At 38.1% G+C, this 23,524-nt stretch overlaps 1 non-coding gene across 1 annotated transcript; it reads left to right on the top strand.

Annotated features, from left to right (window-relative positions):
• The first annotated feature begins 22,902 nt into the window (after window positions 1–22,902).
• On the top strand, window positions 22,903–22,973 carry LOC149990635 (small nucleolar RNA SNORD56). The gene has a single exon (XR_016508779.1). It is a non-coding gene; the product is annotated as a small nucleolar RNA SNORD56 (small nucleolar RNA).
• The last annotated feature ends 551 nt before the right edge of the window (window positions 22,974–23,524 follow it).

The following is a 23,524-nucleotide window of genomic DNA, read 5'->3' as shown; positions in this document are numbered from 1 at the left end:
CAGGAGTTCCTTCTTTCTTTCTGCTACATAGTATTCCATTGTGTAAATGTACCACAGTTTTTTGATCCACTCATCTACAGATGGACACTTAGGCTGTTTCCAGCACTTAGCTATTGTAAACAGGGCTGCTATGAACATAGGGGTGCATAAGTTCTTTTGAATTACTGTTTTAGGATTTTTGGGGTATAATCCTAGTAGTGGGATCGCTGGTTCAAAAGGCAGTTCCATTTTTAGTGTTTTGAGGTAGTTCCATACTGTTCTCCATAGCGGCTGCACCAGTCTGCATTCCCACCAACAGTGCAGTAGAGTTCCCGTTTCTCCACATCCTCACCAGCACTTGTTGTTTGTTGATTTGTTGATGATGGCCATTCTGACTGGTGTAAAATGGTATCTCATTGTGGTTTTTATTTGCATCTCTCTGATGGCTAATGATGTTGAGCATTTTTTTCATATGTCTATAGAACTTCTGTATGTCCTCTTCGGAGAAGTGTTGGTTCAGGTCATTTGCCCATTTTTTAATTGGGTTGTTTGTTTTCTTGATGTTGAGTCGTATAAGCTCTTTATGTATTTTGGAAATCAGTCTCCTGTCTGTGATGTTATTGGCAAATATGTTTTCCCATATGGTTGGTTTCCTTTTCATCTTGCTGATGTTTTCTTTTGCTGAGTAGAAACCCTTTAGTTTGATGTAGTCCCATTTGTTTATTTTTTCCTTTATTTCTCTTGCCTTAGGAGATGTATCTGTGAAGATATTGTGATGTGAGATATCTGAAATTTTTCTGTCTATGTTTTCCTCTAGGACTTTTATGGTGTCATGGCTTACATTTAAGTCTTTGATCCATCTTGAGTTTATTCTCGTATGTGGTGTAAGTTGGTGATCTAGTTTCATTTTTTTGCAAGGTCCTATCCAGTTCTCCCAGCACCATTTGTTAAAGAGGCTCTTCTCACTCCATTTTATGTTCCTTCCTCCTTTATCAAATATTAGTTGACCATAGAGGCCTGGTTTTTTTTCTGGACTCTGTATTCTGTTCCACTGATCTATATGTCTGTTCTTATGCCAGTACCAGACTGTTTTGATCACAGTGGCTTTGTAGTATTGTTTGATATCTGGTATCGTGATTCCTCCTGCTGTGTTCTTCTGTTTCAAGATTGCTTTTGCTATTTGTGGTCACTTTTGGCCCCATATAAATTTTTGGAGTATTTGTTCTAGGTCTGTGAAATATGTCGTTGGTATTTTAATAGGGATTGCATTGAATCTGTAAATTGCTTTGGGTAGTATGGCCATTTTGATGATGTTGATTCTTCCCATCTAAGAACATGGTATTTGCTTACATTTATTTGTATCTTCCTTAATTTCTTTCTTCAGTGTTGTGCAATTTTCAGAGTACAGGTCTTTTATCTCTTTGGTTAAGTTTACTCCTAGGTACTTTATTTTTCTTGTTGCTATAGTAAATGGTATTTTCTTCTTTGTCTCTGTTTCTGATATTTTATTGTTGGTGTACAGAAATGCCTTAGATTTCTGTATATTTATTTTGTACCCTGCGATTTTGCCAAATTCACTTATTATATCGAGTAGTCCTTTAGTTGAGTTTATAGGGTTTTCTAGGTATACTATCATGTCATCTGCATATAATGATATTTTTACTTCTTCTTTCCCAATTTGGATGCCTTTTATTTCTTTTTCTTGTGTGATTGCTGTGGTTAGGACTTCCAACACTATGTTGAATAGGAGCAGAGAGAGTGGACAGCCTTGACTAGTTCCTGATTTCAGGGGGAATTCTTTCAGTTTTTGTCCATTGAGTATGATGTTGGCTTCAGGCTTCTCATATATAGCCTTAATTATATTAAGGTATGCTCCCTCTATTCCCATTTTGCTGAGTGTTTTCATCATTAATGGGTGTTGTACTTTATCAGATGCTTTTTCTGCATCTATTGATATGATCATGTGATTTTTGTCTCTCATTTTGTTTAGGTGATGTATTATATTTATTGATTTGTGAATATTAAACCATCCTTGCATCCCTGGGATGAATCCCACTTGATCGTGGTGTATGATCTTTTTGATGTATTGCTGGATCCTGTTTGCCAATATTTTATTGAGGATTTTAGCATCGATGTTCATCAGTGATATTGGCCTGTAGTTTTCTTTCTTTGTTGTGTCTTGACCTGGTTTTGGGAATAGGGTAATCCTGGCTTCATAGAAAGAGTTTGGGATTTTTTCCTCTTCTTGGATTTTTCGGAATAGTTTGAGGAGGGTAAGAGTTAGTTCTTCCCTAAATGTTTTGTAAAATTCACCTGTGAAGCCATCTGGTCCAGGGCTTTTGTGTGCAGGGAGATTTTTTTTACTGTTTCAATTTCCTTCTTTGTTATTGGTCTGTTGAGACTTTCTACTTCTTCTTGATTCAGTTTTGGAAGGTTATATGTTTCTAGAAATTTGTCCATTTCTTCTAGGTTGTCAAATTTCTTGCCATAGAGTTGTCTGTAGTAATTTCTTACTATCGTTTGTATTTCTGTGGTATCAGTCACGATTTCTCTTCTTTCATTTCTGATTTTGTTTATTTGGGTCTTCTCTCTTTTTTTCTTGATAAGCCTGGCTAGGGGCTTGTCGATTTTGTTTATTTTTTCAAAGAACCAGCTCCTAGTTTTGTTGATCTTTTGGATTGTTTCTTTAGCCTCTATGTCATTTAATTCTGCTCTGATCTTCATGATTTCGTTCCTTCTTCTTGCCCTAGGCTTTGTTTGTTGTTGTTGTTCTCGTTCTTGTAGCTTTAGGGTTTGACTTTTAATTTGAGATTCGTCTATCTTTTTCAGATATGCCTGTATTGCTATGAACTTTCCTCTTAGGACTACTTTTGCTTTGTCCCATAGGTTTTGGGTTGTTGTGTGTTCATTGTCATTAGTTTCTAGAAATTTCTTGATTTCGTCTTTGATGTCATTGTTAACCCATTCATTATTTAATAGCATGTTATTCATTTTCCATGAGTTTGGGTGTCTTTGATTTTTTTCTCTGAGGTTGATTTCCAGTTTCAAGTCATTGTGGTCTGAAAAGATGCTTGATATAATTTCAATTTTCTTGAACTTCTGGAGGATTTTTTTCGTGTCCTATCATGTGGTCTATCTTTAAAAATGTCCCATGTGCATTTGAAAAGAATGTATATTTTGCTTCTTTGGGGTGGAAAGTTCTATATATATCAGTTAAGTCCATGTGGTTTAGTGTGTTGTTTAGTGCCTGTATATCCTTGGTGTTTCTTCACTTCAAAGATCTGTCTATTGTTGATAATGGAGTGCTGACGTCCCCTACTATGAGTGTGTTGTTGTTGATTTCCTTCTTGTGGTCTTCTAGTATTTGCTTTATGTATTTTTGTGCTCCTATGTTGGGTGAATATATGTTCATCAGTGTTATATCTTCTTGATGGATTGTTCCTTTAAGTATTATGAAATGTCTTTCTTTGTCTCTTTTTATTGCCCTTGCTTTGAAATCCGTTTTGTCTGATATGAGGACTGCTACCGCGGCTTTTTTTTCTGGTCCGTTTGCTTGGAATATTTTTTTATATCCCTTTACTTTCAGTCTGTGTAAATCTTTTCTTTTCAGGTGTGTTTCTTGTAGACAGAAAATATGTGGGTCCTGTTTTCTTATCCATTTTTTTACCCTATGTCTTTTAATTGGAGCATTTAATCCATTTACATTTAAGGTTATTATTGACGTGCATTTATTCATTTCCCTTTGTATCTCTGTTCCTCTCCTCTTTTTCTTTTTTCCTTAGAATATTCCCTTTAGCATCTCTTGCAATGCTGATTTTGTGGAGATGTGTTCTTTTAGTCTTCCTTTGTCTGAGAAACTCCTTATTTCACCTTCCATTTTGAATGATAGCCTTGCTGGGTAGAGTATTCTTGGTTGTAGGCCTTTGTTTTTCATTGCTTGAAATATTTTTGACCATTCCCTTCTGGCTTGTAGTGTTTCTGTTGAGAAATCGGTTGATAGCCTTATTGAAGCTCCCTGGTATGTTATTTGCTGTTTTTCTCTTGCTGCTTTCAGGATTCTCTCTTTGTATTTGAATGTTGTCATTTTAATTATGATGTGCCTTGGAGTGGGTTTTATGGGGTTCCTCTTCATTGGAACTCTCTGTGTTTCCTGAACTTGTATAACTTCTCTCATCAGGTTGGGAACATTTTCTGTCACTATTTCTCCTATCAGTTTTTCTATTCCATGCTCTTTTTCTTCTCCCTCTCTTATTTCGATGATCCTGATATTCTTACTTCTCATGCTATCCTGTAATTCCCTTACATCTTGTTTATAGTTTTTCAATCTTTTTTCATTTTGCTGTATTGTGTGGGAGTTTTTTTTTACATTATCTCCTAACTCACTAATCCGATTCTCTGCTTTGTTTAGTCTGCTTTTGACTGATTCTACTGTGTTTTTCAGTTCAGAGATTGAATTCTTCATTTCTTCCTGATTCTTGTTAATAGTTTGTATGTCTGTTATTATGCTGGTGTAGTTCTCTGCAAGTTCCCTGTAATTTTCTTGGAGCTGCTGGTAACTTCCTTGGAGGTTGTCATAGTTGTTTTTAAGGCTGTTGAGTATATTGAGCTTCTTAACCACTACTGTTTTGAATTCCGTGTCTGACACTTGGGCTATATCTATTTCATATACCTCTCTTTCTGGGGATTCCTCTTTTCTTTTCATTGAGAGGTTATTTCTGCATCTTACCATGTTGGATTCTTCTTGTTTGTTTTTATTTTTGGGGTTTTGTCTGCGTTGACTTCCCACCTTTGTGGTTTGAGATTCTTTATAGGAGATCCGGGGGTTTCAGTGGTGCAGTCTCTTTGATCTCCTGAGCCTGATGTTCTTGGGTTATCCTTTACGTCATTTGTTTATGCTGTCTGGTTATATTTCAGATGCTCTTTGGTAGGATCTTCCTTTTGGCTAGTTGATTGAGAGTCACTCCATCCACTTTGTCTTGAGTTCTTTTGTGGATATTTCAGTTCAGCCTTCATGTGTCATGTTCTTTTTCTGCATCCCCAGCTGGTCTAATGTGGCGAGTCAGAAGTTTTTGTTCCTTGCAGCAGTGTTGTGCGCCCACAGTGGCTGGCACAGAGTGCTCCCTTGGCGCCCGCTGGAGCCAGCTGAGGTGCCTTTGCGCGCGCGCCCCTGTGCGTGCAGGGTGGCCTGAGAGCTTGCCTCGGGCCTGTTGAGCTGCGCGTTGGGAGCTGGTCTCTTGCCTCCCAGGGCGGGGTTCCAGACACTTGAGCACAGTGGAAGTGAGCAATTGGTGCCTATTGAAGCCAATGAGGTGCTTCTACGCTTACACGCCCATGCACACGCAAGGTGGCCCGAGAGCTAGCCTCAGTCCCGCTGAACCAAGCTCTGGAAGTTCGTCCCTCGCCTCTTAGCATGGGATCCCAGACACTTGTACACAGTGGAAGTGAGCATCTGTGAGTCACTGTCACCCATTGTTCCCGAGCGGCAGCCACCCGTCATTCCGGCACCCATCTGGGCGGGCACGAACAGAGCCTGAGCAAATGGTCTGCATTCCAGCCTGGGGTCTGACGCCCACTGGAGCTGGCTAGGGGTGTCTGTGTACAGTCTTCTGCGTGTTCAGTGGGCCTTCCCTGTGCCTGTTGGGGCACTGGTCTTATGTTTGTTAGGGCGTATCCGAGGGGCACCTGGACTCGTGGCCGCGCGCCTGGGCCAGTGAATGAGGGCACTTCCCTATGCGCGCCCGCGCAACCCAAGGGGAGGGTTGGGGAGTGGATGAAAGCACCTCTGTGCCTGCGCTCCTCAAGAATGTCCTGCCACCCCCAAACTTTCCACCCCTCTCTGCAGTCCACAAGAGAAAAATATAAAGAAAAATCACGTTCTCACTTGCACAGCAGTACGCTGTTTCCTGTGCTTCAGCGCCAATGCCACTTGGTCGAGTTCCGTCTCTGCCAGCGGGCAGGGATCTGTTCTCCTCCTGACTCCTCTCTTGGGAATTCTGTGGTCGCCAAAAAGCCTTTGTGTACTTTCAGCCACAGCTTGGGCAGCCACCCCGTCAGGAATCCCGTTTCATCCCTTTTTCCTCTGCTATCCTCACTAAACAGGTTGTTCCCAGATGGTTTTTCTCTAATCCAGCAGTGCCAAGGCTCGAATCCTGCCAGTGTCCAGCTTCTCACTGAGATGTTCTTTCTGCAATTAGTCCAAACTACAGATGGTTCTCGGGAGCCTGAATGTGCAGCCTCCCCTCACTCCTACACCATCTTCTCTCTAAGTTCTTTTGAATTAGGGTTTTAGGAGTTTTCGGGTATAATCCTAGCAGTGGTATCACTGGTTCAAAAGGCAGTTTGGTTTTTAGTTTTTTGAGGTAATTCCATACTGTTTTCCGTAGTGGCTGCACCAGTCTGCATTCCCACCAACAGTGCAGTAGGGTTCCCGTTTCTCCACATCCTCGTCAGCACTTAGGGGGGAGGAGGGAAGGAGAGAAGAGAGATAAGTAAGGGAAGGCTTTAGTCAAAGAACATGTATAAATGACTCATGGATATGGACAACGTGGGTGGTATGATTGTGGGAGAAGAGGTGGGCTGGGTGGGGGGGATCAACAGGGGAAAAATGGGACAACTGAAATTGAAAAACAAAATAAAAATTATATAAAAAATAATAAAATAAAATACTATCTTAGAAACAAGAAAAGATTAAAAAAAAAAAACAAAAACGGAAACTTGGGTGAGGTGATGATTACCTTTAAGTATTGGATGAAAATGGGAGTCAGTGGAAAAGAGACTAAGAAGCATTCGATATTCAAAAATTTTTGCTGAATGCCTACTATGTGCTGGACCCTGGGCTTGGGGCTGAGCAGTCAGAGTGGTAGGAAGGCAACCAGAAGAGTGCAGAGCTGGCTAGGGTGGGGAGTGGGGGTGTCTCGTCAACAGTGTCACATATTGCAGAAAGGTCAAGCAGGGTGATAAATAAGAAATTTCTTTCCTCAGCCACAGTCATCTGAATTCCTTTAATAGAAGTTTATTGTCTAGAAGACAAATGCTAAATTAATTTGGGAACTGACTTGTAAAACTCTCAAGTGCCTAAATCATTTAAAAGAAGTTCAAATTCTATTATACAAGATTCAATTTTTTTCTGTGGGTGGTTGTGCAACCTCCTCCCCTAGAAATATATTAGTCAAATATAGTTTCTGTCCAGTTGCCCTTAGGAGCAAGAATAGTGGTGCTATGAGAGTGGCACAACTCCATCAAGTCTCTCTCGTGCCTTATTCTGTGAATGTAAATTAGAGTTCTTTGCTCTGAACTCTAAGACTTTAGTGTCCTATGCTGTATGATACACACTTGATTTATGTTGTTGTTTTTTACTTGTGTCTTGAGTGTTTATCTTGTCTCTCTAAATAAACTGAAAGTTCTTCCATGGTATAAATCATTATCTTTTGCTTTTCTTTTATTTCCAACAGGATTGGGAAAAGAGTAGGTATTTGATAAATATTTAAGTCAGGGAGATGCAGTCAAGGTATAAAATGCCTATGTACATTTATAAAATGTACATTTTATAAAAAACCAATATTATTTTAAATCCTAATACCAGGAATCCAGCTATCTAATTTCATTTGATATTGTTTGGAAGTGTAGAAAGAAAGTGCATGAATGAACTAGCCTGTGCAGATTATATCTTGTGCTGCAGAAGAAAGCAAGAGAGAAACAGATCTATTTTGAATGAAGCTTACCACCACTTGACAGCAATATCCCACTTCTCTGTTGGGAAGGCTGTTTTGGTGTTAAATGGATGGAAGATATTTCAGGCCACAGTCCACTGTAACATTTAAAGATATGTGTTTGGGATTTCTATGGGTTCAGTCATCAACAGCAGGTATATCAGAACCTTTATTGTAAGGATAATTCAATAAACATTTATAGAGCCTATACCATGAACAGGCATATGTATCCAGCCATTAAATAGTGAAGCTCCTCAGTGCTCTATCCTAGGTTATTTATCTCTTCCCACTCTATACTCTCTCCTTAGGTGATTTCATTTATAGCTTCTGCTTCAATTACCATCCAAAGGCAGATGACTCACATAGCTCGACATATCCTCTCAGATGGTTTCCAAAAATTTTAATTCAAACAGGTCTTAAAAAGAACTCATTGTGGCTTTAATTTGCATTTCTCTGATGATTAGTGATGTTAGGCATTTTTTATGTGTCTATTGGCTATCTGTATGTTCTCCTTGGAGTGCTCATGATATTGGGTCCTTATCTGCCCTATCTATCGTCCATAGTGGTAGAGATGATTAACCCATGCACTCATCTCCAGACCCCAGAAGCACTATTTTTTTCTCCTTCCTCGCTATAATAAAAACAACATCATTGTTCTGTTTTTTCTTTTTCCTTCAAATTTTCCCTTTGGGGGACAGCATCTTCCTCAACTAGGTTCTAGTGGATTGTGGTTCCATATTTGGGACAAAATAGCAGGCTGTGGTGGAAACAGAACTTAACTTTGACTCAGACTTTCTTGGATTTGTATACCAGCTCCATTTCTCTGAGTTTTGGTTTCCTTATTATAAAATGTGAATAGTCATATTTGTTTTGTCTGCCTCAAAGGATTTTTTTGAGAACAGCAAAATCAAATGGAGTTAATGGAGAAGAAAGTATTTTTCAACTCCAAATACATATACTCTAAACAGAGCTAGAAAAACAGTCCAAGACAAAGACATGGTAAAAAAAAAAAAGGGGGGGGACGACCAAGAGATAGAGAGTAAACAAAATGGATTATGAAATTTTGCTTTGAGGCTTGGGGCAATTTTTTTCTTGTTGTTTCTGAGTGAAATCAATGTTCTGATCAAAGCTAGGTAAGAACAGTGCTGGTGATGCATCCGTACCCATAAGCTTTGAAGTAAAATTAGACATTAACAACAACAACAACAACAACAACAACAACAAAAACTAGTGCTCTCAATCCCTAAAACCATGGAAAGTAGCTCAAAGTCACTGTTAACATCTCCACAAAACTCTCTATATCCTTATTTTTCTTAATTAAATTTGATTTACTTTAAACAGTTTTCAAGATAAACAAACACAACTTATATAAGTACACAGCATTTCATTTGCTGGTATTAAAATATGAGAGATAACTGGTACACATGTATATTTAAAAATATTTAAATATGCCTCTTCAAAATATACTTTTTTTAATTTTTAAAAAGATTTTATTTATTTATTTTTTTAGAGAGAGGGTAAGGGAGGGAGAAAGAGAGGGGGAGAAACATCAATGTATGGGTGCCTCTTGCACACCCTCAGCTGGGGACCTGACCTGTAACCCAGGCACATGTCCTGACTGGGAATCGAACCGGCAGCCCTCAGGTATACAGTCTGGCACTCAATCCACTGAGCCACACCAGCCAGTGCTAGGTATGGAAAATGTTATTATTGTATTATTTCTTTGATAATTTCTTTTTTTTTTAATGTTTTTTATTGATTATATTGTTACAACAGTTCCAGTTTTCTCCCCCTTGCTCCCCTCCTTTTGACATTTCAAATTAAAAGTGGCTTCACGGTCACTTTTGTTTTTCAAAAATAATTTTTTAAACTTGCAAACATACAATATTTTGGCCATATTATGGGTTAAATGGGGTTTTGTGAGTTAAGCCTTGGACCCTAACCAGAAAGGTAGCATGCTGATAATAGAGCATGAAACGAAAAGTCAGAACTTGGTTTGCATCCCAGCTCTATCACTTACTTGCTATGTGACCTTAGTTTTTGTGAAACTCAGTTTTTTTCTTACATAAAATGAAGATGATACCTACCTTTCTGGATTGTAGTAATGACTATAGATTATATATACTTAGCTTCTTATTCCTGATATAACAAATGACCTCAAACTTAGTGTCTTAAAACTACACAAATTTACTTCACCCTTCTCATGCAGATACCAATTAATAGACACAAACGACAGTATGGTGATTGCCAAAGGGAAAGGGGGTGGGGGAGATAAAAGACGGTAAGGGAGAAATAAGTGGTGAAGGAGACTTGACCTGGGGTGGTAAACACACAATACAATATATAGGTGATGTATTGTAGAATTGTATACCTGAAACCCAAATAATTTTATTAACCAATGTCACCCCAATAACTTCAATTTAAAAACCACACAAATTTATTATCTTCCAATTCTCTAGGTTAGGAGTCTAACCTGGGTCTCATTGGGCTTAAAATTTAGGTATCAGCATGGCTACATTCCCTTCTGATTCTCTCTCTAGAGAATCTGTTCACTTGTCTTTTTCAGCTTCCAAAGGCTTTCCAAATTCTTGGCTCCTATCTCCACCTTTATAGCCAACAATGTTGCATGTTTCATACAATTCTTTCATAGTCAAATCTTTTTTTCTCCCTCTGCCCTCCTCTTTCAGTTTTAAGGAAAGTTGTGAGTACTCTGGACTCACCTATATAGCCCAGAATAATCTCCCCCCAAATAAAGGTCAGTTTATTAGTAACCTCAATTCCATCTGTAATCTAATTCTCATTTTTTATGTAACCTAACATATTTACAAGTTACAAGGATGAGAATGTAGAAATCTGTGTGTGTGTGGAGGGGTCATTATTCTATCTAGCCCACACACAAAAACCGTTAAAGTATTTTGAACAATTACACATTTGCTGAAAAAATTTAAAAATAATCTAGAGAGTTCTCAGATCCCTCTTACCCATTTTCTCCTAATGTTAGCATCTTACATTACCATGTTATATTTTAATTTGCATCTCTTCATTTTAAGCAAATCAACTCTGTATGCTGTGTTGAAAATAAACTGTAATGGGGCAAAAATTACAGGAAAACTAGTTAGGAGGTTATTGCAATAATCCAGGCAAGAGTTTATGATGGTTTGGACCAGGGTGCTTAATAAAGACGGTGGTGAGAAGTGTTTAGATTTTAGTTATATTTTGGAGGAGAGTCACCAGAACTTACTGATAAATTAGATGTATTTTAGAAAGAGAGAAATAAAAGGTGATATCAAGGTTTTGGGCCTGAGCAACTGAAAGGATGGACTTTCTTTTACTGACATAATGAGGACTATAGGAGGAGCAGGCTTCAGCAGTGGGCATGGGTGAAAAGGTATTTAAAGAGTTTAATTATGTACATGTTAATTTTGAGATATCAAATATATATCTGAGTGGATCTCTGAAAGTATAAGAAATTAAATTCATGAGGACGAAATTCAGGGAAGGGAAGTTCAGAGAAGTTTAGACAAGGGAAAGGAGCTGTCATCATGCAGATGGCATCTAAAGCCATGAGACTAGATGAGATCATTTAAGTAAGTGAATGTAGAGAGAGAAGAAAGGACCAAAAAAGATCCCCAAGGGAGGTAAAATATTGCAAAGTGAAGGAGATGTGGATGAAGCAGTAGTTGACTGAAAAAAAATGCCAATGAAGTAGAAGAGGACCAGGAGAGGATGGAGTCCTGGAGGTCAACCAAAGCAAGTATTTCCAGGAGGAAGAAATAGTATAGAGTGTCAAATTCTTCTAGTACTGAGAGGTGACTATTCGGTGCCAGCAAGGTGAAGGTCATTGATCACCTTGACAAGGGAAGTATTAGTGTAGTGGTGAAGGCAAAAGCTTGATTGGAATTAAGAGGAAACTAGAGTTTTTCTGTAAAATGGAGGAGAGAAATGAGCAGTTGTTGGAGAGAAATATAAGAAGAAAAGCATTTTTAAGATGAAAGAAATAAAAGTATGTTTGCAATATTGATGAGATGATTCAGTAAAGATGGAAAAATTGATTATGTAGGAGAGATTAAGTAGGTGAAATGAAATGGAGTTGAGTGAACAACTGGAGTAGTTGGCATTAGCTAGGAACACAGAAAGTTTGTCTACAGCAATAGAGGGTAGGGCATTGTGTGTACACAGATGAAGGTAAGCTGGAGGGTTGGAAGTATGAGAAACAACTTCTCATCTGACTGCTTCTACTTTCTAGTGAAATAAACAAGGTCATTGGCTAAGAAGAAGGATTAGAGAGGTACTTGGGGGTTGAGGAAGAAAGTAAGGTATTATTTGTTTAGATGAGTGGGAGAGTGAGTGAATGGGTAAATGTAACAAAATTACTGAGCAGAATTAAGGGCCCACTGGAGGGGAGTGGTCATGAAATTAAAGTGAGACCAGTAAGCATTTTGCTATTTTCCCTAAACATGTCTAGCTGCCCAGATGCAGATTCAGAGGAGGCAAACAGAGTGGAGACTTTGTCAGATGGGTATGATGAAGCAAGACAAGGGCAAGGGAGTTGTGGATATATACAAGAGATAAATTATAATGATTGACCATGAACTCTAAGCTGGGTACTGAAGGAAGTGAAAACTATGCGTGATAAGAAATAATGAAAAGGTGGTTTTGTCTGATGACATGAGATTCAAAATGAAAGTGTTTTGATGGATAGAAGAATAATGATCTGGAAGTGGTGATAAAAAGCAAGAAGGACACCTATTCTGCATCCAGATCCAGAAGTACGGGGGGTTAGGTAGAAAAAGAAAATGCCTGCCACTTAAGACAACATGGGAAAGGATGAGAACTCAGGGGAGAGCTGAGTTTCAGTTGGAGCAAAAAGGAAAAGTAATTTTCCAAGAACAGACCAAGATTATAGGTAAAACAGTGTAGGAAAAAATAACTTGACTTTGATATTGTCAGAACATGGCAGCAGCTGGACAGCGTGCCCAAACTTTTGACATATGGAAATGAACCATATGCAAATTAACCTGGCTCAAGCTTCTCCCGTAGGAAATGAAAATGAAGTTTGTTCATTCCCAGAAGAAATATTGATGGACCTAGCATGACATATTGACTGGGGAAAAGCAGGGAGATGTAAATAATCTGTTGAATGTGTTGATGGGTAAACTCACCTTAACCGAAATGTATGTTCGGGAAGGTGTGGAGATGGCGCCTGCAGACGCATAGGCAGGGGACTCCTATGGGTCCTCAAAGTATACTGGAAATCTCCTCTCTCCCTTTCTTCCACCTTCCCCCTCCTTTTTCCCCCCTTCCCTTGCTTCTACATTTCCTCGAGTTGGACCGGAAGTTTCCCTCTTACCTCTAACCCCTTTTCCTCCCTTCCCTCAATAAACCTGGTGTAAAATCATAGGCAGTCTGACAGATATTGAAATATTCAGTCCATTAAATGGTCCCAGCTGAATATTGTCTGTGTATCTTGGGCTATGTTTCATATCACATGGTTTTCTGAGATACTTGAAAAAGGAGTTTTGTAGTGTGCAACATAGTCAATGTGTCTCTAACAATGATCACAAAAGAGGATCCTTGGTCAGTAAACATAACCCTAGGATCTGTTGGAAATGTCTGGCATTCCATCAGAGAAGCAGAACCTAGGCTGCCATAGTTGGTGATTATACTTTGAATCCATCTAAAAACTCTTGTCCTGATTTTTGTAGTCTTCCAACAATCTTTAGATTTTAATTTGGTTTTCCAAGTTATCTTTTTTTCTGGCAGAGAATATAATGACTGGCAGTTTTATTTTTCAGTATAAATTAATCAATTGGGTTCCCATTTAATCAGTTAGTTTCCTGTAAATTTGGTTAGCATGAGTCAGTCCCTTGAAGTATAAATGCCATAAAAATCAAGTTTCTGAATTTGTTAGCTTGAGGACAAGACGTTGGCACTCATGGTGACCCCAGTAATGTGTCCCAGCCTGAAGCAACTGTGTCTGCTTTCTCCGCAGAATTACCTTAATTCTATTCTACTAAGAATGTATCAAAAAGAGAATAAGGCTAAACACTTATTAAAAATGCCTGTTGTTTAGACAACAAAAACTATTGACATAGATTATTTATTCTTATGCAAATATGATACAAGATGTAAAGGAATAATTTGCTTTGGAAAATAATTTGGTGAAGTTTAAGCACCTTCTCATTTCCTCAGGAACTCTGGCTAGGGAAATTGACTGCTTTATTATTATTATTTATCATTATATTTTAGCTGGTTTTATAAAGGTAAAGCCCAAGGTGGCTATGGGAATTAGTGCAATGATGGATTAGAATTCCCAGTCTACAAATGTCAAGACCCATGTTCTGAAGACAAATTTTCTGGTTTGAAGCACAAATGAGAACTAGATAAGTTCCATCAAATAGAATTATCTGCATGAATGAATATTCTAATATTTTTTAACTTTAAAAATGCACAGTTCTAGGATTAGGACATATTGCTTTTCTTCCTTGTAAAGAACTGGCTTTATTTATTTGTCTGAAGCATTACAATTCAAAAAGTTAATAAACCCAGACACCCCAATTTCTCAGAGTAATGAGGAAAGATGGTTATCTCAATATCTCAGTCTCTTTATTACACCACCACACTTCTGTGTGTGTGTGCTTACATCATTGTTGGGTTAAAAATAGAATCATGAGGAAAAACAGTCAAAGTAGAGCAACAATGCTGGGGCCAGTCCATAGGCTTTCAATGTGTGTGCAAATTGGCCAAAATGGGGCTGAGTAGAAAGGAAATAACAGAAATGAAACACTAATGACCCTTTTCCAAACATTCATTAATAGAAGGCGAAATTCAGGTGAAAGAAGAAAAAGCCTATAAACACTCCAGGGTTGGTCTGGCAAAACAGGCATTGAAGATAGCAGCTAGAACAGAGGTCAGCAAATTATGGCCAGCAGACAAAATCCAGCCTGCTACATGATTTTTAATTGCCAGGTAGCTAGAATGTTTTTTACATTTTTAAATGATTGAAATAAACAAAAATAAGAATAATATTTCAGGTCACTTAAAATTCTATGAAATTCAAATTTTAGCGTTCATAAGCAAATATTTATTGGAACATTGCCACATCCATTTATTTATGTATTGTCTATGGCTGCTTTCACACTACGATGGCAGAGTAATTGTGACAGAGGCCATATGGCCCATGAAACCATAAATATTTAATATCTGTTCCTTTAAAGAAAAAGTGTGCCAAATCCTTAGCTAGAATAATAAATGGCTATTTGGTTTTTATTAGATGACACTGTTTATCAACTCACATCTTTAAAACTCAAACCTAAAGTTATTTGTGGGAGGATGAAATGAATGTTTAAATATCTTTTCTGCTAATTGATTGTTCAATAAAAATCATTACCAGAAAATTTAACCACAAATCTTAACTCAGAAACCCTTATTTTCTCTATCCTAAAGTAACATATGTAGGTAGAACATCCGACAGTAATTTGAAAATTGGGATACAGAATTCAAAATATTGTTTGATACTCTAGCTTTTTATTCTACCAGTGATATGTGTATTAAATGTCCATCTGGAGCAGAGCTAAATAAGAAGAATAAAAAGGGGCTGTTATAATATTGAATCCATGATCAGAGAATAAGAAAGTGTCTTTGAGCCCTAGCTGCTGTGGCTCAGTGGACTGAGCATCTGCCTGCGAGCCAAGCGTCGCTGGTTCGATTCCCAGTCAGGGCACGTGACTAGGTTGTACGTCAGGTCCCCAGTTAGGTGCGCGAGTGAGAGGCAACCACACAGTGATGTTTCTCTCCCTCTCTTTCTCCTTTCCCCTCTCTCTAAAAATAAAATAAATAAACAAATAAATAAATTATTTTTTTAAAAGTGTCTTTGAATATTAAAAACTTGACTTCTGAATAGAGTCTGCAATTCCAAAATAGTACTGAAAAACAAAAGCAGAAAAAATAATCAATACATTAACAAAGGAAAAGAAGGGAAATCTCTTCTTTGTCTTACTTGTAGAATGCTCACTAATCAATGTAGTGGGATTAAAAGAGTCTGAAACCAATAATTTGCAATTAAAATAGTAATAATTGATTTGGGGAGAAGCTAATCATTGGGTGCAAGTTTGTTGAAGAGAATTTATTTTCCCACACATTACTTATTAATTATAAGGGGAAAAATTATGATGGAGAAAACTGGTAACACCACCTTAAAGTAATTAAAGTGAACATTCACACAAACTGACATCATGTGCCTACTGCTATGATGCACTGAGAAGGGCACGGCATCACCTCTGTGGTATTCCTGCCTAAAATGTACCACCTGAATACTATCATAAGGAACCACCAGACAAAAGCAAACTGACTGCCATTCTACAATGTAACTGACCTGTACTCTTCAAATCTGGCAATATGATGAAACATAAATAAAGGCTCAGAAAAGGTTCCAGGAAGTTAAAGAGACAAGAAAACTAAATGCAATGCATAATTCTAGATTGGACCCTGGATTAGAAAATTAATTACTATAAAGAACTTAATTTAGGACTTCTGGCCAAGATGGAGGCCTAGACTGACATGCTCTATCTCCCTCCACAACTAAGAAGGACTACAACTATTGCAAAACCAGAAATAACCAGAAGTTCCAGAAAATAAAGCTACATGGAAGTCCAGCATATGAAGTTATAGAGAAGTGGTGCTTGTCCGGATGGGTAGGAGGGGCGAAGCTGGGGCGGAGAGGTCAAGCTGTGCTGGTGGTGGCAGTTGCAGCAACTAGCGGTGGGACTGCAATAAGCGCAGACACCCATATTTAAGGGAAGGCAAGAAGTGCCAGGGGAGCACCCCCGGCTGTAGTCCAGACCCATCAGCTCAGGATTCCAATGCTGGGGAAGGCAGACCCCCATTGCCTTGGACTGTGAGGCCCAGAGGGCATGGGGACAGAGGAGGGGGCTCCCGGTCTCTCAGTGGAGAGTGAATGGCAGGAATCCATCTTGGACCCCTGCCCCCCCACACAAGGCACCACAGTGTGGTGAGAAGGGTCACCTGGTAGTGACGAGTGCATGGGGCTCTGCCTCCTGTAGTGTAGGAGGTGTGACAACCCCGCCCAAGAAGGAAAGGTAAACAAACCTGTCTGGATGGCAGGGATAATAATAGAGATACCAAGCATGCAGCTGACCAGACAGCAAATACACAAATTAATGGATAAACAGAGAGATAATCTTTCTGAGGCTCAGTTCAGAGCTATAGTTATAAGACAGCTTACAGAAATAACAGTGGGATTTGATCAAGACAGGGAAGGAATTAAGGCTAGTCCTTCTGAAATGAACAAAAACACATACAAAACAAGTGGTGTGGGAAGGAAAACCAGGAATCAGATCATCAAATTGGAACATAGGGAAGGAACAAACAGTTGACCAGTGCAGAGAGAGGAAACAAAAAGTGAGGAAAATGAGGAAAAGCTCAGAAACTGCTGGGACAACTATAAGAGAGCGAATATTCAAATTATAGGGTTGCCAGAAGGTGAAGAAGAAGAACTAGAAATTGTAAAATTATGTGAAAAAAATAATGAAGCAGAACTTCCCTAACTTGGGGAAGGAAATAGACTTACAGGTCCAGGAAGCACAGAGTTCCAAATAAACTGGACCCAGGGAGAACCACACCAAGACACATTATAATCTAAATGTCAAAAATTAAAGATAAAGAGAGAGTCTTAAAAGCAACAAGAGAGAAGAGAATTATGTACAAAGGGGTCCCAATTAGACTATCAGCTGATTTCTCAAAGGAGACCCTGCAGGCAAGAAGGGACTGGCAAGAAATATTCAAAATAATGAAAAGCAAAAACCTACATCCACGATTACTCTATCCAGTGAAGCTGTCATTCAGAATAGAAGGGCAGAGAAAGTGCTTCCAGGACAAAGTAAAACTGAAGGAGTTCATCAGATCCAAACCACTGTTATATGAGATGTTAAAAGGACTTGTTTAGAAGAATAAGGATCAAAACTATGGACATTAAAGTGAAAATTGTATCACAACAACCAACAACAGAAGCTAGGGAATCAAAACAAAGGTAAACTAAGTAGGCAATGAGAGTGGGAAAAGAATTATAGGTATGGGGAACATATTAGAGGGAGGTCAGCGGGAAAGGGGAAGGAGAAAGGGAGGAAGATGATGCAGGAATTAAGAAGCATAGGAGAGAGTGGAGTAGATAGGAAGATGTTGAAAAGAACTGTATGCACAACCAATAGGCACGGACTAAGGGAGGGGGGACAACTGGATGGAGGGGGGTCACTGGGTGGAGGGGAGAAGAGGGAAAAGAAATTGGGACAACTGTAACAGCATAATCAATAAAACTTTTTTTTTTTAAAGAACTTAATTTGAACATTTGGTGAAAATAGAATTTGGAATGTACATTAGGTAAAGGTCTTGAATTTGATGTTTTTTCATTGCTATGTAAGAAAAATCCGTGTTTTTAAAAGACATACCCTGAGGTTTTTGGTGGTGAAGGGTTATTAATTGCGGTGATTTACTCTCACAATGGTTCAGGCAAAATGTAACACATGAATATATTCATGAATATATAAAGAAATGTTGAAAAATATTTCCAAATTATTTTAAAAGTCTACTGTTTACCACTGTGTGGTAATAAATTTGATGATCTAGGTATGAGTTTCCAGGAAAATATATTTCCAAGTTTATTCCAGGGGAGCTTTAAAATATAAATAGTTTTAATATCATAGGAAATATTTAAAAACTACATACTGAGGGGAACCAAAAAAACTCAGAATTCATTGATAGAAAACTGATTTAAAATGTGTGTGTTTACTCTTACATGTTTAAACTTCAGTCACCTTCAGCCCCGGCTGGTGTGGCTCAGTGGATTAAGTGCTGGCCTGTAAACCAAAGGGTTGCTGGTTCAATTCCCAGTTGGGGCTCATGCCTGAGTTGTGGGCCAGGTCCCCAGCTGAGGGTGTGTGAGAAGCAACCACCCATTGATATTTCTCTCCCTCTCTTTCTCCCTCTCTTCCCCTCACTCTAAAAATAAATAAATAAAATATTTAAAATATATACATATATAACCTTCAGTCACCTTCAAAGTACTCTCCATTTGATGCAATATATCTATTGAGACATTTTATCCACTGCTCAAGACAGTTTTTGAACTGATCGATTTTGATGCCTTTTAGTGCTTCTGCCATTTTTTGATTTCACCTCTTTTATATTGGCAAAATGTTTCCCTTTGAGGACTTTTTCACCTGGGGAAACAAACAAACAAACAAAAACTCACTGGGGCAAGACTGGGTGAATAAGGAGGCTGGGGCATGGGGTCATATTGTTTTTGGTCAAAAACAGCTGAACACTTAATGGGCAGGTACACTCATAAATCACCCATCATGAAATGGGCAAACACATTGAGTCTTTAAAAAAATTTACTGAAGTTGGATGCAACCTCTCACAAGAATGATAGCTGGTACTCTGATACGGATGGGTTACTAGAACACTCACTTAGCGGGGAAAACCTGTACTACAAGGGTCCCACCCTACAGAAGGTATTTCTGGTTTTTGTGTGGGTTCCCCCCCAATTTCTTTTTTATATAAACTGTTCTCGGGCATAGAGAGCAAGAGGAAACACACATGCAGGTCTAATGCTAAGGAAAGAGACTTACAGAAGTCTCCACTTTATGTATTTGCACTAGCATGTCATTGTAATAAACAGAGTAGTATAACAGACCATCAGTCTGGGAGTCAATGGACCAGGGTATAGTGCTAGCTCTGCCTCTCAGTGCAGTGGGGATTTGAGCAAACCTGTAACTTCCCTGAGCTTCCATTTCTCCTGGAAAAATGCTAGATCCTATAAAATGGGACAAGACATGTTTGCTTTTCCTCCCTCACAGACCCGTTGTGGGAATCAAATAAGCTAACACTGTAGGAAATAAAAAGCCCTGGACACATACAATATACCCGACAAGAACTCAGGGAAGTCCATGTGCATTTTGGGATTTGACCTGTATTTGTAATTCCTTTTCAACAAATGTCCATCTATTAAAAATAGTTGCATTTAGTCTCAGTTGTGAATTTGAAAAAGAAGCCAATGGTGGAATTTCCTAAACTTTTGTGTTTGATAGTCTTTCTGCCTTGAAACAGTTTATATAACCAAAGAATTGTCTCTTAACTTTAATGACAATTCCAAAAAGCTCTCCTGACACTGCTGGACCAGGACAGAGGTCCCTGCCCCATAGCATTTTGTACTTGTCTCACTACCCATATCTTCTCTGCTAGGTATAAGCTCTAAGAGGACAAAAACTAGATCTATCTTGCTTATCATAATAACCTCAGTGTCTACATAGTAAACACTCAATAAATATATGTTGAATCGTAGCTCTTATCAAAAATAAAAAAGATAAATGAATAAAAATCCTTGCTGAGAGTTGTATGATTTTAATAAATATTTTTGAGAACATATGATGTGCTATCTTCTGTGCTGCACAATGTGGGTACAATAGAGATTATCCCAGGTCTTTCAGTTTCTGGCAACTACCCAGCTCTCAGGCTGTCATTCTCTTCTCTGGATGTGGGAAGTGAGCGTTTGCAGAGTCACTCTGCCACCTTTTGGCTGTACCTCGGAATTGCACCTTTGTGACATCACGGGCATCCTGAGAGGAAGTACAACTCTAAACTTGCTCTGCAGCCCTACCGCAGGAGCATCATTCCTTCATCCATTCAATGCTCACTGAACTCAAGACTCATGCTAGGGTCTGGAGATACAGTGGAAAATCACACGTGGCTTTTGTCTTCAAGGAGTTTACAGTCTGGTTTAGGGGGAGAGAAGATAATAAACGTGTAATTACTCAAATAATTAACTACAGATATGTTCAATACAATGGAAGAGAAATACAAGGTGCTATAAGAGTGTCCTATGTACTTCTATTCCATCTTCTTTCTGGACCATAAACCTGGCATTAGTACACTCTGATACCCCTACCTGTGCTTCTGAAAAGGAAGTACAATACACTTTGCCACCCTAACTAGAAGAGAAGGAAAATCATTGCTTGGATTCAGAATCATGATCAGAGTGGATAGAGTGATTTGTGTGTGTGGTTTGAATTTTTTTCTTTCTTTTGTTTTCTTTTTGATTTTCATAATACCCAGGCTTACCTTTTTTCCAAATCCACACTGCTATCCAAACTGATCCATTCAAAGTGAGTTGTTGCCAAAAAATTAAATACTTTAGCTTTCAATACCACTATTACAACTAATAATAATAGCTAAGATTTATTGAGTACTTACTTTGTGCCAGACACCACTAGGCATTTTAAATGTTGCATTTAGCATAGCGGTCATAACAGCCCTATTAGGTAGGTATTATTATTGTTCTTGTAGGGACAGTACTGGTGAGGAGCACAAGGTCTGTAAGAGGACTGCCCACTTTGATCCTGATGGTGCCATCTTCCAGCTGTGTATATCTGTGCAATTTATTTAAGTTCTCTGTGAAATTTCTTAAATGTTCTCATCTATTAAGTAGAGATTGTAAGAGTAATCTACCTTATATAGAGTTGATATGATGAGTGGATGAGTTAATGTGTGTAAAGTACTGCACTGAGAACAATGTCTGTCAAGAGGTGTTAGATGATATTTTTTAAGGGTGATCACATTTGGACTTAAGTAACTTGCTCAGACTCCCATAGCTACTGAATGGTACAGATGACAAAAACAGGCAATCTGATTCCTGAGCACGGCCTGCATACTTGTCCACTATACTATTCTGAATATCCCATTCCTGGGTGCCTTCTGTTTTTCTGACAACAGAAGTCTCAATTGACTCTATATAATAATATTCTGGAATCATTTTGTTGAGCCTTGGTCTTAGCTGAACAATGGGAAAAGTAGTTTTCCAATAGGCACTTGCTATTTCATTTCCCAAGAGAAAATCACACAGATACATTGTGGAAGTAATCTTTCTTTTAGATATTGATGGAAGCCCTGAAACAGGGAAGCTTTCAACAACATCATTGTTTGCATGTAATGTCTTCGGGAACATGATGTAGTCACTGTGTAAAGAACAGGTGCTTTAAAGTCATACAGACCTGGATCTAAATCACAGCTCTACCATTTGACTCCAAAACAGGGCTTTTTATGTTTGACCCTCAGTTTTCTTACATTGAAAATAAGGGTGATAATAACTAGCTGATAGAATTGGTGTAAGAGAGTAAAAGATTATCTATCTATCTATCTATCTATCTATCTATCTATCTATCATCTATCTATTATTTATGTCAAAAAGCTTAGCACAGTACTTGAGTTGAACTTAACAAATGCCAACTCTTTCTCATTATGGGATTAGTGGCTGTAGTTACAAAAGTTGAAGGGGCTGGGTAAAATTCAAATGGTAGGCAACATAAAGGCCGACATATGGAACAGAGGAAAAGGGGAAGAAAAGCAGGCAGGAGATATGAATAATTTTATCCTGGATTCAGACCCAAACTCCAGAGTGAGAGATGACTTCTTAGCAAAAATCAACCCTGATCTGAAATGACTGGAGCCTACAGTGCCCACACTGACAACACAATATGGGATAAATGTGCTTATTTAGAGCTGCAGTCCCAGCTATTGTTCCTGCCCCTCTGAGTTGAAGGTTAATGTCACTATTAAAGGTAAAGACAGATAGAAGATGTCTTCCTAGCCCACTCCTCCTCTTGCCTTAATAAATGACACCTCCAAAGACTTTCTGTTCCTGGAGCCGAGCACCACTTGCCTCAGAAGCAAAATAAAGCTAAGTTGATACTTTTTGGGATATTTTATCTCTTAATTATATGAGAAAATATCAGGGTGGGGCTGTTTTTGAACAAAACTTGTATATGCTCTGCTGGTTAATGCTCGATTAGTTGTCATGGCCAAGAACACTGAGTGTATTATATATGGTTTAATAAGTTGTCTTTCATTCAAACCATCTCATCACATAGCTACTTGAAAAATTATGTCAAGTCTATAACAAATGATATGGAAAAACATTCTATAAAGTGTTTCTAAGTGAGAAAAATGAGGTGCAGTAAAGAGTAAAATAGTGTATATGTTTGTATGTGTCTGTATATATTTATACATTATTGTATAAGCACGGACAAAAGTATGGAAAGATACACACCAATCTTTTAACATTGGTTTTCCGGTGGAAAGAGATAATAAAATGGGAAAATACTATAGAGGTTAAAATTTTATCAGCATTAAAAATATATGCATACTACAATGATGGTAACATTTTTCGTCAACAGCAGTTCACATTGTGAGTGTTGAGACTTTGGGTCTGAGTGGAAAAAAAAGGAAAAAAATATGCATATGAAATTACTTTATTCATATAAATGCACATGTAAGTGCTTATACATCTGTGTAGAGCCAATGTACAGAAAGATAGTTGTCACAATTATGTACCTTGCAGGGTATTTTAAGTTTTTTGAGGTTTAGTTTTTTAAAATAACTATTTTCCATATACTTTGAATTTTCAACAATAAAATTTTAAATAATTTTCTGTTTAACATTTTCTAAAGCAAACATTACAGATCAGGTTAAGGAAATGATTCAGTATATATATATATATATATATGTATATATATATATATATATAATGATTTGATTATTCACATTCCTTTAGTCATTCATGAAACATGCATTGAGTAGCCACCATGATATTGTGTTGGGTGTGTAAGGGTGTTGAGGTTAGAAAGATGAATTAAATATTCTCTTTGCTATTGTATATTAGGGGAGAAAATATGTAAATGAATAATTTTAGTACAACATGGTAATTGCTTTAATATAACTAGTTGTAACACAATAGGAGCAACTAACTCTGCTGGCGTTGAGCTTAA

Source organism: Furipterus horrens, unplaced genomic scaffold (genome assembly GCF_987537825.1).
Source record: "Furipterus horrens unplaced genomic scaffold, mFurHor1.1.pri manual_scaffold_17, whole genome shotgun sequence".
In the NCBI taxonomy this organism is placed as follows: Eukaryota; Metazoa; Chordata; class Mammalia; order Chiroptera; family Furipteridae; genus Furipterus; species Furipterus horrens.
This window is presented reverse-complemented; position numbering and strand designations above follow the sequence as displayed.